This window comes from Nyctereutes procyonoides, unplaced genomic scaffold, assembly GCF_905146905.1.
Source record: "Nyctereutes procyonoides isolate TBG_1078 unplaced genomic scaffold, NYPRO_anot_genome, whole genome shotgun sequence".
Lineage (NCBI taxonomy): Eukaryota > Metazoa > Chordata > Mammalia > Carnivora > Canidae > Nyctereutes > Nyctereutes procyonoides.
The window spans coordinates 696,729-718,479 of record NW_026575041.1 but is presented as its reverse complement, the minus strand read 5'-3'; the positions used below and the strand labels follow the sequence as shown (position 1 = coordinate 718,479).

Below are 21,751 nucleotides of genomic sequence, written 5' to 3'. Positions count from 1 at the left end.
GTGTGGACAGTCCCTGAAAGCTGTCTAGATACTCTTGCCCGTGGAGAGATGTTCTTGATGTTGGCCTGTTCTCTAGGAGTTTTTCCCTATCAAGGGAGGTGATTCTCAGCAGAACAGCCCTGTAGGACCCAGCCTGTCCGAGTGCAGACCTGATGTCTGTGTCTATGCCTGGACTGGCTCCCATCTGCCTACTGGCTAGAAGCACAATGCTGACTGAGCTGTGTTCTTTGAGAGGGAGAGGGAGCCCCAAGGTTGGTCTCTCCTGTTGCCCCAAATCCTTATTGCAATCCTGCTGCAGATGGAGGGCATCGGTCTGTACTTACTATGTGCTCAGCTCCTTGTTGGCATGTAGGAGAGAAGTCAAGATGATCATTTTCTTGCCCTCTGGGAGTTTATACTCTTTGGGGAGGAAGAAACACATGTTCCTAGAAAGATCATTCTGAATTCCAGGCCACAGTTGCTGGGAGCCGATTGAGTGGTCCAGATAGTAGGAGCGAGAGGAATCTCTAGATGGAAAAAACTCTGCTCTGTTATTGTTTCACCTTTTGGCACTACTACCGTTCCAATTCCACAGAACCCAGAGTACAAAGTCATCGTGTGTGAAAAGATTGAAAGGTTTCAGTTGATTTAAAGCTCACCATGTGCCAGCAGTTTGATGAAGTTGCCAAGTTTTGTCAAATCTTTAATAGTGATATGGTGTATGTCATGAGGGAGGGGTAAGCCCAGTTTCTTCGTCCTTCTTGCCAGCCCACCTATTAAGTTTTGAGTTCAGTTTTGGATCTCACATTGTCAGAAGTGTCTGGAACAGTGAGAGCCTATATAGAAGGAGTGACACGAATGATGAAGGGTATGGAAACTATGAAATGGAGACAGATGTTCACTAGAATTCAGTATTTATAGGTGTCTAATATGTATGTGCCAGGCACTATTGTAGACATAGGGATGTGGCAGTAAAGATGGCACACATGTCTCATATCATTTACATATCCTGTCCTCACTTACAGTCTAGTGAAGAAAAGATTAGCCTGGAAAATAAAAGATTTGGGTAATAAAATTTCTGTCTTCAAATACATTAGGAGTGGAGGAATCTGTATTAAATAATGACAGTGCAGGTGATGAAGACCACAGCACTAGCTAGCATTTATTGAATTCTTATTCTGTGCCAGGCATAGCTCTTTTGCAGCCTTTCTTAACAGCCTTTTGAAGTTGGTATTATTATCAAGGACTGGAGCCTTGGAAAGGCTTGTTCAAGGACACACTGGATGTGTGCGCAGATCTGGTTTCAAAGCTCATGCTATTAGGTACTGGTGTATTGTTTCTCTTACTCTAAGGGCAGAACCAGGAGCAATGTGGCAAGAGTGAAATATGGACATATTATTTTAGAATAAAGAATCATCTAACAGCACCATCTGGTCAAAAAAGAGGTTTCCTGGGTAGATAAGTAGTGAACTCCCCGTCACTAGAATATAGCACTCCACTGATTGGTTAGCAGAAGGGATCCAGGTATCAGGTTAAATTAGATAATGTCTAAGGAATTTATAAGAGGAGAAAAATAGATTTCCTGGAGCAAAAGTAGACATTTGAGTAGAGTGGAAGGAGTGGGCCAGCCTGAGTGGTAAGTAGGGAGCGAGCATGAGCACAGATGTGGAGGTAGTAAAAATGTGGTGAGGGGTTTGGTTGGATAGACTGGCTGTGGTGGAAGACTGCAGGACAAAAACCTGGAAAGGAGTGGGGACCCAGGCAACCCAACTGAGAGACGTCTGCTTGCTGAACCTGGCAATTGTAGATCCCTGAGTGAGGGCAACCACCACAATGAAGGTATCTGAACTTTTGGTTGCATCTAGAAGTGGTACTGGCCCTCAACGGACCCCAATTTTATTTGTCTGTGCTGATAAGAGAACCAGGTTCCTGGAGGCACATGAGGTGTGGAGGTTTCCTAATCTCTCTCTAGAGGCCTGGCCATGGCACTGGGGATGGATGGCACACCAGTGAAGAAGGTGATATGATCCAAGATCCACACATTCCTGGATATCTTTGTCATCTGCTCCTCCTTCTTTTTTCACTTTTGCTGATTGCTTTGTCAATGAGGGGAGGAAGAAAATGTTCTTTTTAGAGGAATGTTACCACAACAAAAAAGCTCATCAGCACAAACTGTTCTAAAATAACACAAAAGCTGTCACCCTGCTCCTCTCTGTGCCAGTGGGGAGCTGTTCTTTTTCAGCATAGTTTCTGCCTTGCCTTGGCTTCAGCTGTTCTCCCTATAATCTCAGGCCCCTGGTGGTGAGAGGGGCCTGCCAGTTCGAGTTTTCATGATAAGTCACAAGCAACTGTCTTCGAAAGAGAAAGTAACAGTAGCCAAATTGTGTGCTTAAGTCAGCCTAAACATATATGACAACCTTGGAGTTCAGGTTTGAACTAGAGCGTTGGTGGATACCTCAGAGCTTAGAATATTGGCTAATAGACCCTGAGATCTCAGAGATGAAACCATGAAGGACCCAAGCTTTTTACAACCACTTAGAAAGCATTGCTGGTTCCCCAAGGATCTTATTAGCCCAAGTCTGAAGGGACACCCTAGAAGGCCTCATTATTCAGCCTCCTATCAGTAAGTTTTCCAGATAGCTAAACTATAACCTCAGTTCTGGATCTTTTAACATTTTAGCCATTTTTGAAGTAAGTCTTTATTTTCACAGATTATTTTGAACAGAGTGTTGACTTTATTTGGATCATTCAAAGCATGTCTTCAGGGCCTCTTCTTACACGATTACCCAGTACCTAGATTCTATATCCATTGTTGTGATTTTTTAGAATTTCCCTGTCTCTTCTTTGATTCATCCCCATTTCTAATTGCTGTCTTTACTCTGTTACGAGCTCTGGAATTAGACTTATGGCAAACTGAGACTCAGAAGGCATTTTTTTTTTAAGTTTTTATTCATTTGACAGAGAGAGAGAGATTGAGCACAAGCAGGGGGAGCAGCAGGCAGAAGGAGAGGGAGAAGCAGACTCCCCACTGAGCGGGGAGCCCGATGCAGGGCTCAATCCCAGGACCCCAGGATCGTGACCTGAGCCAAAGGCAGACGCTTAACCAGTTAAGCCACCCAGGTGCCCCTCAGCAGACATTTTATAGACAATACATGATCATTGGCATGTGTGGCAGCCAGTAGCCTGCTCAAGTACCATCTTTGCCTGCATCTGTCCAAATTAGCAGAGCCTATAGATGGCCCTTCAAATGAATGAGTTGGCCCTACTGGTGACAGTGCCGTTCCTGCAAGGGTGGAAGGGAGTCTGACCAGCACAACAGTGTGGAAATTCAGATCTGTGTTTTACTGAGACCTCTGATGGGAAAACAGCCCGTGGGCAAAGGATTTGCTGCAGTGGGATGGTCCTGTCAGGTGGTCTGGACAGTCTGAGGTAGATAGAGGCTGTCTGAAACCACTGTCCCTCCAACTGGCCCTGACACTTTGAGGGCAGTGTTATTATTTTCTTCTCTGTAGCCTACATGGGAAATCAAGGGCATTTATCCAATTATTATTCAATTAAATTGTTGAACTGTTATTCAATTAAGCAAATTTTTATTGAATACTTATGATGTGTGTGTCAGGCATCATTCTAGTGCTATGGATTCTATAGCAAACAAAACAGATAAGATTTCAGCTTTTCCAGAGCTTGCATTCTAGTGGTGTGTATGTCACAGGCGATTGAATGAAGAGTACAATTCTGAAATTAGGAAGAACTGTGATAATAGTAGTTCAGTGACTTCCCCTTTAGTTTTCTTAGGTAAAACGGTGGCTAATGATTCCTAACCTTGCAGGGTTATTATCAGAATTTTTTTTAAAGATTTTATTTATTCATGAGAGACACAGAGAGAGATAGAGACACAGGCAGAGGGAGCAGCAGGCTCCCTGTGGGGGAGCCCAATGTGAGATTTGATCCCAGGACCCTGGGATCACGCCCTGAGCCAAAGACAGATGCTCACCCACTGAGTTACCCAGGCGCCCCTATTGTCAGAATTCAATGAGAAAAGTACTGTTAGGGATCCCTGGGTGGCGCAGCGGTTTGGCACCTGCCTTTGGCCCAGGGCGCGATTCTGGAGACCCGGGATCGAATCCCACATCGGGCTCCCGGTGCATGGAGCCTGCTTCTCCCTCTGCCTATGTCTCTGCCTCTTTCTCTCTCTCTCTCTCTGTGTGACTATCATAAAAAAAAAAATTAAAAGAAAAGTACTGTTAAAAGTTTCCAGCACAGGGGCATCTGGGTGGCTCAGTTGGTTAGGCATCCAGCTCTTGATTTTGGCTTAGGTCATGATCTCATGGTCCTGGGATTGAGCCCCGTATTGGGCTCCATGCTCAGTGGGGAGTCTGCTTGAGATTCTCTTTTTCTTCCTCTGTTCCTCTCTCAACTTCCATGCTCACTCTCTCTCTAAAATAAAAATAAATACATCTTAAAAAAAAAAGGTTCTGGCACAAAGAACTCCCAAAACTTAACAGCAGAAACCAAACAACTTGGGATGGCTGGGTGGCTCAGTGGTTGAACATCTCCCTTCGGCTCAGGGCGTGATCCTGAGGTCCTGGGATTCGGTCCCGTATTGGGCTCCCTGCAGGGAGCCTGCTTCTCCTTCTGCCTGTGTCTCTGTGTCTCATGAATAAATAAATAAAATCTTTTTTTTTTTTTTTTTAAAGAAAGCACCTGGGGGTCCCTGGGTGGCTCAGTGGTTTGGCGCCTGCCTTCGGCCCAGGGCATGATCCTGGAGTCCTGGGATTGAGTCCCTCATCGGGCTCCCTGTGTGGAGCCTGCTTCTCCTTCTGCCTGTGTCTCTGCCTCTCATTCTCTCTCTCTCTCTCTGTCTCTCATGAATAAATAAATAAAATCTTAAGAAAGAAAGAAACCAAACAACTCAATAAAGAATGAGAAAATATTTGAACAGACACTTCATCAAAGAAGTTACATGGATGACAAAGAAACAATATCACACTAGCTGTTAGGAAAGTACACATTAAACCACAGTGAGATATCACCACACATCTATCAGAATGGCTACAATTAAAAAATGACAGGTGAGAAGGAAGAGCCACTAGAACTCTTATAGGGCTTCTTAGAAAGTTAAACATGATTAACTATATGTCTCAGTAATTCTACCTTTATGTGTTTATCCCTATAGATAAATGAAAATTTATCTTCACACTAACACTTGTACACAATGTTTATAGTAACTTTATTCATAGTTGCCTAAAACTGGACACAAATCAAATGTCCTTCAGTGTGTGAGTGGATAAACAAACTATGGAAAATGGCTCAGCAATAAAAAGGAATGAACTGTTGATGAACACAACATAGATGAATCTCAGAGGCCTTATACTGAGTGAAAGAAACCAGACGCTATATGATTCCATCTACTTGACACTCTGAGAAAGGCAAAAGTGGAGGGATGGAAGCTAGGATAGTGGTTACTTGGGTTAGGAGTGTGGAGAGGGTTTGATTACCAAGGGACAGAATGGAGGAATTTTGGAGGGGGTAATAGAATTTTCCTGCATCTGGGTTGTGAGACAGTTAACAAGAGTCTAATTATGTGTCAAAACTCATAGGACTTTATCTCTCCAAAAGTTAATTTGATCATATGTTAATTAAGAAAAAGTTGGCATCATACTGGACACACAATTCAAACTCAGTGAATGCTATTTATTTTCCCCTTTGTGTTTATTCTATTTTTCCAGGAAAGCTCCCTGCATCTGACGATTGTATTTTAATGTTTGCTTCACTCATGTGTTTCTCTCACCAGATTAGGAGATTGTTCAGGACAGGGACTAACCTTATTTGATTTGTTTGCCTTTGTTTCCCCAATGTCCAGCAGAGTCCTATACAGAACAGGTGCTTAATTTAATCAGTGTGGAATGACTGACTAATATCACTATAGCAGCATGGCATCTGCCTAAGAAGGGAGGCTTGAGCAAGGGTGTGATCACACATTTTGGAGGGTGGGGATGGGTAGGTAGCAGTATGAGCCCAGGAAGCTGCAAAATCAACTTCTGCTTTTGTTAGTGTCTGCGGCTGTATGGTGTAGAAGCATAGCACAGGGTTGAGAAGTGTTGCTCTGGAGTCACACAGACCTAGGTCTAAACCTGGCTCAGCCCTTAGCAGCCATGGAAACTTGGAGAAGTTCTTGAGTTTCATTCAGCCTTGGTTTCTTCATTAGTAGAGGAATAGTAGTAGGCATCTCATGGAATTGTTGCAAAGCTTAAATAGTGCAAATAGAGTACTTAGGACAAGGTGTGGCATATGGAAGAGGCTCAGTAATGGTTAGTTTTTGCTGTTATTATTGTTATTGTTTTCATCAGAAAGAGCATACATTTTGATGCAGAAAGGCCTGTGTTTAAAACTTAGCTTTGCCCCTTATTGTGACAAATAGGCGAGTGACTTCACTTCACCGAGCCTCAATTTATTCAGCTGTTTGAGGAGGGTAATTCTTTGGAGGGTTGTAAAGTAAAAGCTGAATGTATGCAAATGCTTGGCACATGATAGGTGCTAAATCCACGTTTCTTCCTCCTTCAGCGTGATGGTACAGATAGTGAGGGCTGGCCTATATAGCAAGAATTCCAAATCAGCTCTCTCATCATCCCACGGCACCAAAACATGTGGCTCTGGGAGCCACCTCCAGCAGCTTGGCTGACTTGACCAGGGGCCAGGGGCGCTGCAGGAGGCAGTTCTATATTCGCCTGAGTAGCCCATGTGAAGGGGGTGGGGCATGACGGAGCAGGTGCTGAAACTTCTCTGGCCGCTTGCCCCCCACCCCCCGCCCTGCCTCCTGTCCATGTCTGTGTGCTTAAAAAAGGGTCTAGGTAAGAAGTTCTCATTTCCCCTCACCCATCTGAAGGCTAGAGGATTTTTGAGCAACAGAGCCATATTATGATATTGTCATCGGTTCTGCTTTAACTTTAACAGGGTAGGAGAGACTGACTTGCTTTCTACCTTTTGCGTGTCCCACGAAGGGGCATACTGGGTCCTGGGAGGCTGTGTGAACTGGGAAAGGATGGAATCAGGGCTGGGGGATCTCAGCCTTAAGAGGAGCAGCTCCACTTGCAAAATGCAGAGGCCAGCAGGCACTGGACTTGATAGGAGGTAGTCTGTAGGGAAGGAGAGGGAAGCCCCATGTTCCCTGCACATAGCCAGTGCTGTGGCCAGCCTGGCCTAGTTTGGATGAGGGTGAGTAACTGAATTATGCCCAGAAGTTATTAGCATGGTTACTAGTCAGTGCTTTCCCTCCTCAGTCTTTGGGCCTTATTTCCTTATGTCCAGATGGCTGTAGATACCTCAAAGGGTACCCTGGCCTTTAGTTTTCCCTCCACCAGCCCATGTTGTACATGCTGCCAAGGATCTTCCCACTTTACATGTTAGTTTCATGTATCCTACATGATTTTCTCCTCCTAGTCCAACTGACTTCCTGTGCTGAGCACGCCATCCCTCCACATCTGGCCTTAGTCTTTCTTAAAAACTCTCTGGACCATACCTCCTGTCACTCTGGTCTGGCCCTGGCCCTCATCGTCTCACATTCATCCCATGCTTGTTGCAGTGCCCTTTCTTTGCTCAGCTAGCTCTCCCTAGCCAGAATTAGCTTTTATATCCCTCCTTTTAGCCCTTGGCCCAGTCCATGTCAGTCTTAGGTTATCTTCTAGAATGTTCGAGACTCACTTTTCATAACTCTCCCTTACTTTCTCACCCCCCACTGACCTCTCTCTCTCATCCCAAGACTAACTCCCATAGCATACAGTCCAAATCAACTCAATCTAGCAGGTAATTAGAATGTCTTGCTTTGTGCTCTAATGATTTTGATTGTATTATCTTGCCTATAAGTCTGTCTTTTTGCACTGTTACTGGAATTACTAAAGCACAACTCTGATCATTACTTCTTCCTTGTAAAGGGAGTGCAGTGAAAAAGGAGCATCCCTACTGTGTGCCCAGCCCTGTTCTAGCTGATTGCATGTAGAGTTTCATTTAATGTTCAGCCACTCTATGAGCTTGGTGTTATTAACTGTGTTTTAGTTGATGATGAAACTCTAAGAGTGGCTTGCCTTTACTTACTAAACTAATATAAACTCTAACCTGCCCTTCAGTGCTCCCACAATCTGCCTTTTGCTTTCCTGAGTAGTTCACATTACACTGCATTCCCTTACTTTATGCTGCAACCATCTCAAACATGTTCTTTATATCCTATCACTGTGCCTTCACTTTGGATAAATTTTAATCTCAGCATTTCTCTGCCTTCCATTTGCCTGTAAAAATTCCACTTGTCCACAAAGGCCTAGATCAAGGTATCTCAGTCTCAGCATTAGTGACATTTTGGGTTAGATGATCCTTTGTTGTGGGGAGCTGTCTTATACATTGTGGGAGGTTTAACAGCATCTCTAACCTCTGTATACTGGATATGGGTAGCAAACCTGCACCATCACCCCTGTCCCCCAAAGTTGTGACAACCAGAATGTTTACTGCCAATTGTCAGTTGCCCTGGGAAATAGAAGTTCCCCTGGTTAGGGTGCCTAGGTGGCTCAGCCAGTTAAGCATCTGCCTTTGGCTCAGGTCATGATCTCAGGGTCCTGGGATCAAGTCCCACATTACATCAGGCTCCCTGCTCAGTGGGGAGTTCACATCTCCTTCTTCCCCTGCTCCCTTTCCTCCCTCATGCTCCTTTGCCCTCATGCTTGTGCACACACTCACTCTTGCTCTCTCTCTCAAATTAAAAAAAAAAAAAAAAGAATTGCACCTGGTTGAGAACTACTGGCCTAGATTAAATGTTTTCTCCTAGAAATCTTGTTGTTTCCCTACCGTAGAAAGTAATTTTTCCTCTTTCATGCTCTATGCTTGGCACGAATCTCTCCTTTGGCATATTGCTCTGCTCTGTATTCTAATTAGTTGTCTGTCCTATTGGACTGTGAGTGCCTCCAGGGCCGGGAATCAGGTCTTATTCATCACTGTTTCTCCCACAGTGCCTAGTGCAGGACCTTATACATAAAGGTGATGAGCTAAGTTTTTTTTTTGAAATTTGATGTGAAGACAGTGATCTTATCACTAAGTGCCCCTTAAATTGTTTCCTTAAGGCAAAGCAAGAGTACAAGGTTGCCTGGTCAGTGGTATGGGGACAAGGTGCTTTGGATTTGTGAGTTCCCGGCCAGGATAGTGGCCGAGTCAGTGGTGGGCCATGCCTAGGAGTGCTAGGGTCTAGGATCCAGATATGACATTACTTCATTAGTGTATGATGTGTATGTATAACCTCTGTGACACTTTCTCCACCTTCTACCCTATGCTGTGAATCACATACAGAATCTGGGTGGAGGTAAAATCGCTGTAGTTTAAATAATATGAAAGATTTAGAGAAAAACATGTACAAGGAGGGCAGAGATAAAGAAAAGAAAAAAATGCTGAAAGGCTGTGTGGCTGAACAAAAGTATGCACAGGCTTTGGAGCAAGAAAGATGAGGGTTTTAGGTGTACTTTCACCAGTTATTAGTTGCATGACCTTGGAAAGTTTCTTAAATCTCTGCAAGTTTTCATTTCCTCATAATGAAATGGGAGCAGTATTCTCTGCCCTGAAGGATTCTGGCAAAGATGAAATGAGATCATGTGTAGAAAGTGCCATCCTATGGTTTTGTTCACGGTGGTACTACTATGTCCTCCTCGCCACCCCCCACCCTTTACTGCTGCTCCCTGCAAGGCCTATGCTGGGTGCTTTATATACACTCTCACAAGGAATCTTTTTTTTTTTTTGCTTTTATTTATTTTATTATTATTATTTTTATTGGAGTTCAATTTGCCAACATATAATATAACACCCAGTGCTCATCCCGCCAAGTGCCCCCCTCAGTGCCCATCACCCAGTTACCCCAACCCCCCACCCACCTCCCCTACCACTACCCCTTGTTCATTTCCCAGAGTTAGGTGTCTCTCATGTTTTGTCACCCTCACTGATATTTTCACTCATTTTCTTTCCTTTCCCTTTATTCCCTTTCACTAATTTTTATATTCCCCAAATGAATGAGACCATATAATGTTTGTCCTTTTCCGATTGACTTATTTCACTCAGCATAATACCCTCCAGGTCCATCCGCGTCGAAGCAAAAGGTGGGTATTTGTCATTTCTAATGGCTGAATAATATTCCATTTCTCACATGGAATCTTTACAAGAAACCTGTGGGTGGGGATCCCTAGGTGGCTTAGTGATTTAGAGCCTGCCTTTGGCCTGGGGCGTGATCCTGGAGTCCCAGGATGGAGTCCTACATCGGGCTCCCTGCATGGATGGAGTCTGCTTCTCCCTCTGCCTGTGTCTCTGCCTCCCTCTCTCTCTCTCTCTGTGTCTCTCATGAATAAATAAATAAAAATCTTTTTTTTTTTTTATGATAGTCACACACACACAGAGAGAGAGGCAGAGACACAGGCAGAGGGAGAAGCAGGCTCCATGCACTGGGAGCCCGACATGGGATTCGATCCCGGGTCTCCAGGATCGCGCCCTGGGCCAAAGGCAGGCGCCAAACCGCTGCGCCACCCAGGGATCCCCAATAAATAAAAATCTTAAAAAAAAAAAAAGAAACCTGTGGAATAGGTATTAATTTTCCCATATAACCAATAAGGAAACTGAGACTGAATTAGCTCACAGTTATCCATTTTTGGGGTTATTGCAACTCAGATCTGCATTAGGCTGGTAAAAATGTTCTAAACTTGTGATGGGTGCACACCTCTGAAAATGCTAAAAACTCTTGAGATGTACTCTAAATTGGTATATAAATTATATCTCAGTAAAGTTGTTAAAAAAATTAAAGTGTCACTATAATGTTGGTTGGTGGTAATGATCACTTCCTACTTGCCTTGCTGTAGTCCAACCCATAGGACCCCATAGGGCTCTGTAGAAAACACTTTGAAAATTGTGTTGTATTCTACTCTAACTTTGATGGATATGCAGAGGTGCTTCGGAGTCTGAAGTACCATGGTACCTGGAAGCAGAGATCCCTGGTTAGCTGAGAGCTAGGTTGCCTGTTTCTGGGTAGGTAGAGATGATTTTTGAGGATATCAGACTGAAGAGCCCTGGGACATTCTCTTTGGAAGAATCTTTCCTAATTTTCCTCCCTCCCCTCCCTCCCTCCCTCCCTCCCTCCCTCCCTCCCTCCCTCCTTCCTTCCTTCCTTCCTTCCTTCCTTCCTTCCTTCCTTCCTTCCTTCCTTCCTTCCGTCTTTTTCATAGCTGTCACTTACAGGAAAGCTAAGATGGCAAGAAAGTTATGGGACAACCCAGGTGGTAATTCCCTCTCACCCACATACCAGGAACCTGAATCAAATTCTTGGCACTTACCATATGGAGCTCCAGGAGAGGAGATGTCAGAGGCAGCTGGCTAAGTAGCTCTGGTTTTATTTTTCCTGGATTCACCTTGTGCTCAGGGCCTCCCTCTGATTCTCACTGCTGTTACCATGCTGGCCCATGGGAAGCAGAGCTTTCCCCTTGGTCTCTGGACCCAATCCTGAACATAGATTTATTTGCTTCCTCTTTGAACAGCTTTGACAGCCTGGAGTTTTTGCCCCACCCGCCTTTTCCCCCAGTTTACTCTATGCAAAGTAGTGCAGAAAAGAAATAATTGCAAACAGTTTTTCAGATAACCTCAGCATAGGTTTCTATGTGCACATTTCTGTTACTGTAGAAATTCTTCTTTGACCTGAAGGATTGTTATAGTTTGGAGGCATCTCTCTGGTTTTTTGCCTTCCAGCTTCCTGCCAGTCTCCTGGTGCAATCACTATCTTATCTCCTGCCTTGTAGAACATTCTGACCCCCTCCTAATCTAGGCAAAGCACAGATTGAAGTCTGCTCAGGCCTTTTGGATAGAATAGAGATGAGTGATACTGCGAGTGACATCATTTTTCAGGTGAAACCCAGTCCTTAGGCTAAAGGAATGACCTGTCTCCATTTTTTTCTCCTAAGTACTTAATTACAGAGTGGCTGTAGAACTCCCACTGAGTTCAGATTCTGTGGCCTTGCTCCTGCATTCGGCCCAAACTCTTGTGAGTTTCTTAGAATAAAGTATTTGGACATTGCCTTTTTAAAAATCTAAGCATAAGCTTTGGAGGCTGACCTGAATTCAAATCTAAACTTTGCAACATAGAGCTGTAGGGGCAAGTAATTTGGAGCCTCCCTTTCCTCATCTCCCAAGTAGAGATGAAAAGATACTCGCCGTTGATAAGCCCTCAGGCTAGCGAGAGAGGCAGACCTATAAACTGGCAGTGACAGTAGCACATTTTCAGGGCTATAATGGTGGCATACCCGGGGGACTGTGGGAATTGCAAGAGGAATAAGGGTGAGATAATCTCACATGCCCTGGTGTAGCAGAAGACGTGTTGTCAGCCAGCACCCGGGACAGGGGACCAGTTGCCAGCCAAGCTGAGCTACACATCAGAGGGAGTAGGCCTACTTTGCAATCTGTCCCAGTGCCTTGGCCAGATACAGGATGAAGCAGCAGCTCCCCCAGATGGTACTGCTCCTGTTTCCAGGAAAATCCAGACGGTGGTTTGCTTTGACAGACAGGGAAATTCTTTCTTACTACGCAGACTGTTGTTTTCCTGCAAACCACCCCCCCCCCCCCCCGTTGGTGAGTTTGCTTTGTCTATTCTGGACTGCAATCCTGTTGATGACAGGGATTAGGTAGATTGGCAAGACTTTGTGTGTGTGTGTGTGTGTGTGTGCGCGCGCGCGTGTGTGTGTCTGTATACGTGTAGCTTTATGTACTTTTGTGTTTGTTTCTTCGCATGCGTGTACACATCATTTTATGCCTTTTTATATTTGTATGTGTCTTTCTGTATTTAGACGTGTCCTTGTGCATGACAAGAAGGGGAGAAACACAGAGACGAGGAAATAGGAGTTGAGAGAAACCTTGTAAGCTAGGTCAAGGATCAAAGAGAAGGTTAGGAGCAAATGGTTAGACAACAGTACAGTATGCAAGGCCTCGAGGTGAAAACAGAGGTAGCAGTATAATTGGGAATACAAAGGTGCTGTAGGCTGGATCTGGACCCTACAAGGTGGTAGGCAGAAAGCAGGGGTGGGTCATCTAGCAACCAGAGATGGTCCAGCCAGCAGAAATGGTCAGGCCAGCGGACGGAGAAAAGCCCTGCTACAAGTCTTAAGCTTCTGAATCTTCCTGTCTAAGGAGGAATTGGTGGCTCCCAAGGCCTTGCCTGTCTTCAGACCTTACTGTTGTTTGTGTCTGTTTATGCAAGCCTCTCTGTGCATGTCTGTGCATGTGTATTGCATTCAGTGTACTCTATGGCATTAGAAACAATTGGTTTTCATTGGAATGGCTGATTCACTGGAGGATTTGTGACCCTCCCCTTATTTGTTTTCAGGTATTCCCCCACTCCCCTTCTCTCTTTCTCTCTTCCTTCTCCAAATATATTTGGTGTCTACTCTGTACTGGATGCTGGCTATGCAAAGACTAATAATGAAGTGAGGCAGAGGAACATACATATCCTAACAGGTGTTGTGATGAGAGACTAGCACTGCATACTCTGGAATTCCCCTCCCTCCCCCCTGGCATTTTAAGAGAAGGGAATTTAACTCATCCTAGGATGTCAGGAAACAGAAGAGATGATGCATTTGAAGAGATGAATTTGGGGAGATGAAGAGTTAACCTGGGGACAGAGAGGAGATGGGTATAGCTATTGTAAGTGTGATGTGTGAAGTCAGTGGTTCTTTTAACTTGAGCATAGAATGTAAGAGTGGGACAGGGAAAGAGAGATTGGATATGAGATGAGGTGGGAATGGCAGACATTAGCCAGACTCCTACCATACTGAGGAACTTGGATTTTATCCCAAAGATGATGACCGGAAGGATTGTAAACAGAGATGGCTCTCATTCGGATTGACAGGGTGTCAGGAGCGGGCTCTGCAGAGTGGGTGAAACTGAAACTTGTTTTTTTTTTTTTTTTTTAATGATGAGTAGAGTTTACTGATGATAAGAAGGAGCATCCCAGGAAAGAGTAACTTCATGAGTAAAGGCAGGAAGAAAAAAAAAAAAAAAGCAAGTTTGGGAGACATCAAGTATTTAGGGAATAGTTTCTTTATAAGACAGGGACATCTTTGGTGGCTGGCTGGTTTGTGGCTCCAATAAGATAATGGATGGTAAGAATCCTTTGTAACCCATAATGCTGCATGAAAATGTCATTGATAATGTTGTTATTTACCTTCTTTTTTTCCCCTCCGTGTCCAGCAATGCCAGTCCCTCCCAGGTGTGCGTCAGGTAGGCGTGTGCTCAGCAGCATGGCGCTGACTCGCTGGTCTTTCATCTAGCCACCTGGCATCTTGAGGAGTAGAAGCTAAGATTAGAAGTCTCTAGGTCTCAGGGTACTGGTTCACTCAGGACACACCATTCTCCACAGTATGAACCCTACTGCCAAGGGATCTGGGCTCAAAAGAATCGAACATTTTTGAAGTCCCTTTTATATGTAGCTGCTGTGAGGGACTGCGCCTTACGTGATCTCATTTGCTCCACATCATCACTGTGAGGTTGTCTGCATTTTGCAGGCTTACCGTGACCTTGTAAGTGACAGAAATGGGATTTGAGACTGTTTCTGTGAGATTTGTCCTATGGCTCATTTCACAAGGCTCCTGATGCCTCTGGGTGGTGGGCAAGCTCCCCAATTAGTTAAGAGTAGAAAGCTGTGGGGTCTGAGGTAGTGTGGGTTTGGAAGGATTAGAGAGAGGGTTTCTGGGCTCTGCCCTTGGGATTGAGCCATAGCCTCTTCCTCCACATAGAACAGTGGTTCTTACTTTCAAGGGCTAACTCTATATCTCTCTTACCTTGGTATGTTCAATATGTCTCATTAATCTCTGTGTTCTTGGATCCCAGCACAGGGCATGTCACATAGTCTTGGTCATTTAAATGGCTAAATTGGGCAAATGAATAAATGCCTCTTAATAAAGGCTTCTAGAACCCTGAATGTTTTCACCACTCCCTCTGCGGTACTATGGTACTATGACATAGTGGTATGTGGTACTATGACACACTAATAGATTTTGTTCTTAAGGACAAGATTTTTTGGTATTGCTCTTTGACACATAAGCCTAACTTCTCCCTCTTACCGTGATTAGGAGCCAAAGGTTGTTAAAAGGGAACTTGAGTTTGTCTTACTGTTTGTTATACTATTTTTTTTAAGCTGTTTGCCCAGTGTGAGGCTTGAAATCACTACCCCAGTATCAAGCTGCATGCTCTACCAGTTGGGCCAGCCAGGTGTCCCTGTCTTACTCTTTTATATTCTCTGTTCCCAAGCCTTTTCCCCTCTCCCTTCACTGCCTAAAGGTGAGTGGCATTTAAAAGGAACACTTGGTGAGCTTTCAACTCTTCTGCCAAGTGTTCTATTTTGGAAATGGAGTCCAGGAGGTTTTCCTGCTATTAAGTGCTTGGCTGGATTTGCATGTCCCGCAGTCTTGGAAAGCCATGTGTCAGGATGGTAGTAGGGGAAAAAACTCAGAGGTGAATCAAAGTTGATTCTTGTTTTATGGGGGTTGTGAGGAAGAGAGAATTCCTTAATACTTGAAGCCATAACAGAGGGAGGAATAGGCGTATATAGTCAAGGGGTCAGCAAACTGTGACTGTCTTCCTGTGTTTTGTACAGTCTATAAACTAAGACTAGCTTTTGTATTTTTTAAATAGTTGGGGGGTAATGCAAAGAAGAGTTTTGTGGAATGTGAAATTTCCATCAATTCAAATGTCAGCACCCATAAATACAAAGTTTTATGGTAAAGAGCCACTCTTACTCATTTACATATTGTCTGTGGCTGTTTTCACACAAGAAGAACACAATTGAGTAGTTGTAACAGAGATTGGATGGTCTACCAAGCCTAAAATATTCACTGTCTTGTCCTTTACAGAAAAAAATGTGCCTGGCCCCTGGTCTAACCCATCATTTTTTTTTATAACAGCTTTATTGAGATAAAATGCACATGCCATATAATTTACCCATTTAAAGTATACAGTTCAATATTTATGAATATATTCACAGATATGTGTAGCCATTACCATAGTTAATTTTAGAAACTTTTTTGCCACCTCAAAGAGAAACCCCATATACATTGGCTCTTGTCTCCCTATCTTCCTATTCCTCTCAGCCCTGAGCAATGGCTAATCTACTTTCTGTATTTATAGATTTGCCTATACTGGACATTTCCTGCAAATGGAATCATATAATTTGTGGTCCTTTGTGACTGGCTTATTTTACCTAGTGTAGGGTTTTCAAGGTTCATCCACATAGTAGCATGTGCCAGAACTTCACTGTTTTATGGCTGAAGAATATTCTGTTGTATGGACACACTGCATTTTGCTTTTTCCTTCATCAGTTGATGGACATTTAGTATGTTTTTACCTTTTGGTTATTATGAATAATGCTGTATATAGACACACACAAGTTTTTGTAGACATATGTTTTTATTTCTCTTGGGTATATATCTAGGAGTGTGATTACTGGGTCACATGGTAACTTTGTGTTTACCTGTTAGAGGAACTACCCGACCGTTTTCCACAGTGGCTGAACCATTTTGCATTCATGCCAGCAGTGCATGAGCATTCCAATTTCTCTAAATCCTCCCAAACACTTGTTATTATCAGACTTTTTTTATTCCAGCCATCCTTGTAGATGTGAAATATTTCATTATGGTTTTGATTTACATGACTAATGATGTCAAACATCTTTGCACATGGTTATCGAACCATTTGTATATCATCTTTGGAGAAATGCTGTATTCATATCCTTTGCCCTTTTTTAAATTGGGCTGTTTTCTTTTTATTATTGAATGTTAAAGTTCTTTATATAGCCTAGATACAAGTCCCTTATCAGATATGTCATCTGCAAAAATTTTCTCCCATTCTGTAGGTTCACCTTTCACTTTCTTGAGAGTGACCTCTGAAGCATAGAAATTTTTAATTTTGATGAAGTCCAGTTTATTTATTTATATTTGTTGCTACTCAGGCTTTTGATGTCCTAAGAATCCATTGTGAAACCCAACATCATGGAGATTTACCCTTGTATTTTCTTCTAAGAATTTTATTTTTATTTTTTAAAGATTTTATTTATTCATGAGAGACACACAGAGAGCAGCAGAGACACAGGCAGAGGGAGAAGCAGGCTCCCTGCAAGGAGTCTGATGTGGAACTCAATCCCAGGAGACCGGGATCATGACCCGGGCCAAAGGCAGATGCTCAACCACTGAGCCACCCAGGCACCTCTTTTCTAAGAATTTTATTATTTATTTATAAAAAATTTATTCATGAGAGACACACAGAGAGAGAGGCAGAGACACAGGCAGAGGGAGAAGCAGGCTCCATGCAGGGAGCCCGACCTGGGACTCAATCCCGGGTCTCCAGGATCATGCCCTAGGCTGAATGCAGCGCTAAACCGCTGAGCCCCCAGAGCTGCCCTCTAAGAATTTTAAAGGCATCTGAAGCTTAACATGCCCTATACTGGATTCTAAATATCACCTCATCTGTAACTTGCTCTACTCACAGGCTTCCTCATCTTGGTTGAAGACAACTCTGTTGTTTCAGTTGCATAGGCCCCAAATACTCTGAATCATCCATATTTCCTCTCACACCCCATATCCACTGATGAATCTAGTGAGTTCTACCTTCAAAACACGTCCCAAATCTAGTAATTTCTCACCACCACTCCCCTACAGGCACTGAGGTGCAGTAGCCCTCCTAAGAGATCACTGTGTCTACAGTCTTTTTGTGTAGTAAGTAGAGAGCTTTACAGGGAAAAAAAAAATGTAAACGATCATTTCACTTTTCCGCTCAAAATCCTAAAATAGCTTCATTTCTTTGTTTAGGGTGAAAGCCAGAGTCACCACAAGAGTCAGGAAGGCCCTATGTGATCTCCCTGTAGATTATAGATCTACATCTGTCTCCCTGGGTCTCTCACTCCAGTCACACTGCTGTTCTGCAAACACATCTTGTTGTTTCTGTCTTTGGGCCTTGGTTCTAGCTCTTAACCTCTGCCTGGGATAGTCTTTAACCAGATATCTACTTGGATAATTCCTGTTCCCAAATATTTTTTCTCCTCTCAAGTTTCCCTTACTGATGAGCCTTTTCCCAGACCACTAGTTAATAATGGAATTCTGTTAACTCTACCCCATTTCTGGCACAGATCTTCATTATATATCACTTCTTTTTGATTTATTTCTTTTATTTTTAAGGACCTAATTTAATCATTGATTATTATTTATTGTCTAGAATGTTAGGTCTATAAGGACAAGGGATTTGTTTTATTCACTGCTAAATCCCTGCTACCTAGAATAGTGCCTGGCTCAGTGTTGGCATTCAGTAAATATTGTTGAGTGAATACGTGAATCTATTTAAAAAGCAGATTTATTTTTTCATGTGGATTCTAATGAATCACTGGGGTCATTTATTAGTCTTGAGAACTCTGTTTAATATTTTTTGTAAGATGTGTCAGTTAGCAATGATTTTTTTGCGTTTACTTACCTGGAAATGTCTTTATTTTGCCTTCACCTTTGAAAGATAGTTTTGCTTGGTTGACAGATCTGTTTTTTAATGCTTTGAACTTGTCATCCCCCTGCCTTTGTCAGCTGTTGTTTTTGATGAGAAATTAGCTGTTAATTTTATTGAGCTTACTTTGTATGTGACAAATCACTTTTCTCTTGCGCTGCTTTCAAGGTTTTCTTCTTGTTTTTGGCTTTCAGTATTTTCTGTGATGTGCCTCTGGATCCTTTCGCATTTATTTTATTCTCTTTGGAATCTGCTGAGCTTTCTGAATAATGTTTTTCAAAAAGTTGGGAATTTCCCAGCCATTGTTTCTTCAAATATTTTTTTCTGCTTCTTTCTCTTTATTGATTTCCCCATTATGCATATGTGTTTAATGGTGTGCCACATTTCTCTGAGATGATTCGTTTTTCTTCATTTTTTTTCTCTCTCTAGTTTTTGGATTGTGTAATCTCTCAGTCTTCAGGTTTGCCAATTCTGTCTTCTGCTGGTTTAGCTCTCCTGTTTAAGCCCCTGTCCTAGAATTTTCATCTTAGTTATTGTACTTTTCAATTTCACAGCATCCATTTGGTTCTTTTTTAGTGATTTATATTTATTGATATTCTTTATTTGATGTAACATTGTCATCACACATTCCTTTAGTATCTGAACATATTTATAATGGCTACTTTTAAGTCTTTTTCTGTTAAATCTGAAATTTGATTGCTCTCAGTTTCCTTTGCTTGTGTTTTTTTTTTTTTTTTTTTACTGGGGCATGGGTCACATTTGCCCTTTAATCTGTAGATATCATATATTTTTGTTGGGAGCTGGATGTTTCTGATAGTATATTGTAGCAACTGTGGGTACTGGTCCAACTCTCTTTGGGACCTGTTATTTGCTTGTTGATTTTTTTTGGTAACTGACAAGATCTTATTAGGGGTCTATTCCCACTCACCCCCTACAGTATGAAGCCTCTCATGTTGCTCCTCATATGGTGAAGCTTTGGATATGGCCACAGTTACCCTGTGGATGACAGTGGTTTGGGTAGGGCCCTCACTGACTGGCCACATTCAGCTGTTAAGCTTCCGTAGTTGTTTTCAGTAGTGCCCTGGGGCATAAATTTGCTCCACAGATGGGTCAAGTCACTTTGGGGCTCCTCCAAAAGGATAGTTCCTGAGATAAGTGTTTGATATGTGTTCTTATTCCAGGAGGGCTTTTCCCAGCTCTTTCCCCAATTCTCACTAGTAAGCTCTCCAGCCTACAGCTAGCTTCTATCCCTAACAAATCCACCAATCTCCTCCTAAATGCCTTTTACCACAACCTTCACTGTTTGAGAATGCCCTTGGCCTTTAACTCCTTCACATTCTGTAGCAAATAAAATAATTTCCTTTAGGAAGAGGTTTGAAACTGTGTGTGCAGTCTGCTTTCCACCCCAGCAAACTCTCTGAGCCATGGTTCTGGAGCTGGAGGTGAGACAATGATGTGCTTCTCTTTGAGTGATATCCTACTTTAGGAGCTGAGCTCTCAATGAAGGTGTGGTAGTAGCTTCAGGCTACTTTGACTTACCTCTCCCAGAGTATAATTGCCGTTTTATAAGCCAAGGAAATGGCAATCAGGGCCCCAGGATCCTCTGTGGCTTTGTGTCCAAGGTGAAGTCCCTGCTTCATAAGTGGTGGCTGAGTGGAAGAAGGGAGGCCCACTTCTTGACTGGACTCACCTAGAACTTAGCCTAGGTAGAACAGGTAACTGGAGGCAGGATGAGAAATGCTGATATCCTGCTCCTTTCAGGCAGATAGCCCTGCAGCTGGGAGCTTGGAATCAGAGAACCCTGAGTTCTTGGAGGCACCAGTCTGGGGTGGAGTTCCTGTCTTACTGACTTGGAAGTGGGGAGGGAGAGAGGCAGCAGGTGTTAATTCAGGTTCTTACTGAGTTTTAGTAGATAATCTTTTTAAAGATTTTATTTGTTTATTTGGGAGACAGCGAGAGAAAGCACAAGCACTGGGCTAAGGGAGGAAGAAGCAGGCTCCCCACTGAGCAGGGAGCTCTGGTCCCAGGACCCTAGGATCATGATCTGAGACAAGAGTAGACGCTTAACCAACTGAGCCACCCAGGCACCCCTTCAGTAGATATTCTTGAGCAAATGTTTCTTCATTTGCTGCATGCTCCAGGACCATTTCCAGAAACTTTAAATGGTTGCCATAAAAAAATTATTTTCACCAGTTTCACTGGATAGTGGGTCCATGGAGCTTCTTATACTGTCAAGCTAGAAGTCCCCTCTAATTCATCAATTTTCAGAAGCATCCTTACTGACATGCATTCTTTCTAGGTGCTGCATATTCATTCTCTGAAAATGTTGCAGTATTGACCCCAATTAAGAAGATGATTCCCTTCTCTCTGGGGAAATATTTTTAAATTAGTGACCTATTTCTAGCCTCTTTTCATAAGACAAAGATTCCCCAGCCAGCAGTTCTTGGCTAGCTTGTATACTTTGGTCCCGAAAATTTGCAAGACAAGAGATGTCAGAGTTTCCCAGTCTTTGCTGGGAAGGCTGGAACTTGAGATCCTGCCTTTAGGATTTGATCTTTGTCATGTGCCCGGTGTCATAGTCTGAGGACATCAAGGTTGATCCCATGATGAGGATTGGATCTCAGAGGGATTCTCTGTACCTGCACATGTGCTGGGGGCTGGGGGCTAGGTGGTAGGTATATAGGAGAAAAAGGAAAGGCATAGTTGCTGCCTTGCAGGAAGTTCTTGTGGTGGAAATAGCTATGTCAACAGATGAGGACACTATAGTAGGATGATGAGTGCTGTGATAGAGTCACAGAAGAGGAAGACTTGTTAGTTTTACCCATGCACAGAGTTGCTGACATGTAATTTGGGTCTGAAGAGATGACTGGAATAACCAGGAAAAGAAGTAGAGTATTTGGGTGAGAGAATAGCATATGCAAAGATGTTAGACTGGTGAAAAGCTTCAGAAAATTTCAAGTAATTCACTATCACTGGAGATGAGAGGAAATGGCAGTTGATGTGGCAAAAAAGTCAGGTAGGGTGTTGCATAAGGTTGTGAAATTTGGTTTTAGTTGGAGTTAACACTATAAAAGTAAGAATCATTGAGGAGGATGGAACAGACCTTCAAGATCAGAAGATTACCAGTGCCTTGTCTTAAATTCTCTCTATTGCTGATCTCATGGCATGTGGTCTTCGTATAGCAAACACTTAGGAAACATCTTTTACCTCCCCTATGGGTCTCCTTTGTATATGAGAG

At 43.1% G+C, this 21,751-nt stretch overlaps 1 protein-coding gene across 3 annotated transcripts in view; it reads left to right on the top strand.

Moving 5' to 3' along the window:
- Positions 1-21,751, top strand: part of STIM1 (stromal interaction molecule 1) — a 195,296-nt gene that overhangs the window by 107,125 nt on the left and 66,420 nt on the right. The gene's annotated exons all lie outside the window — the stretch shown is intronic.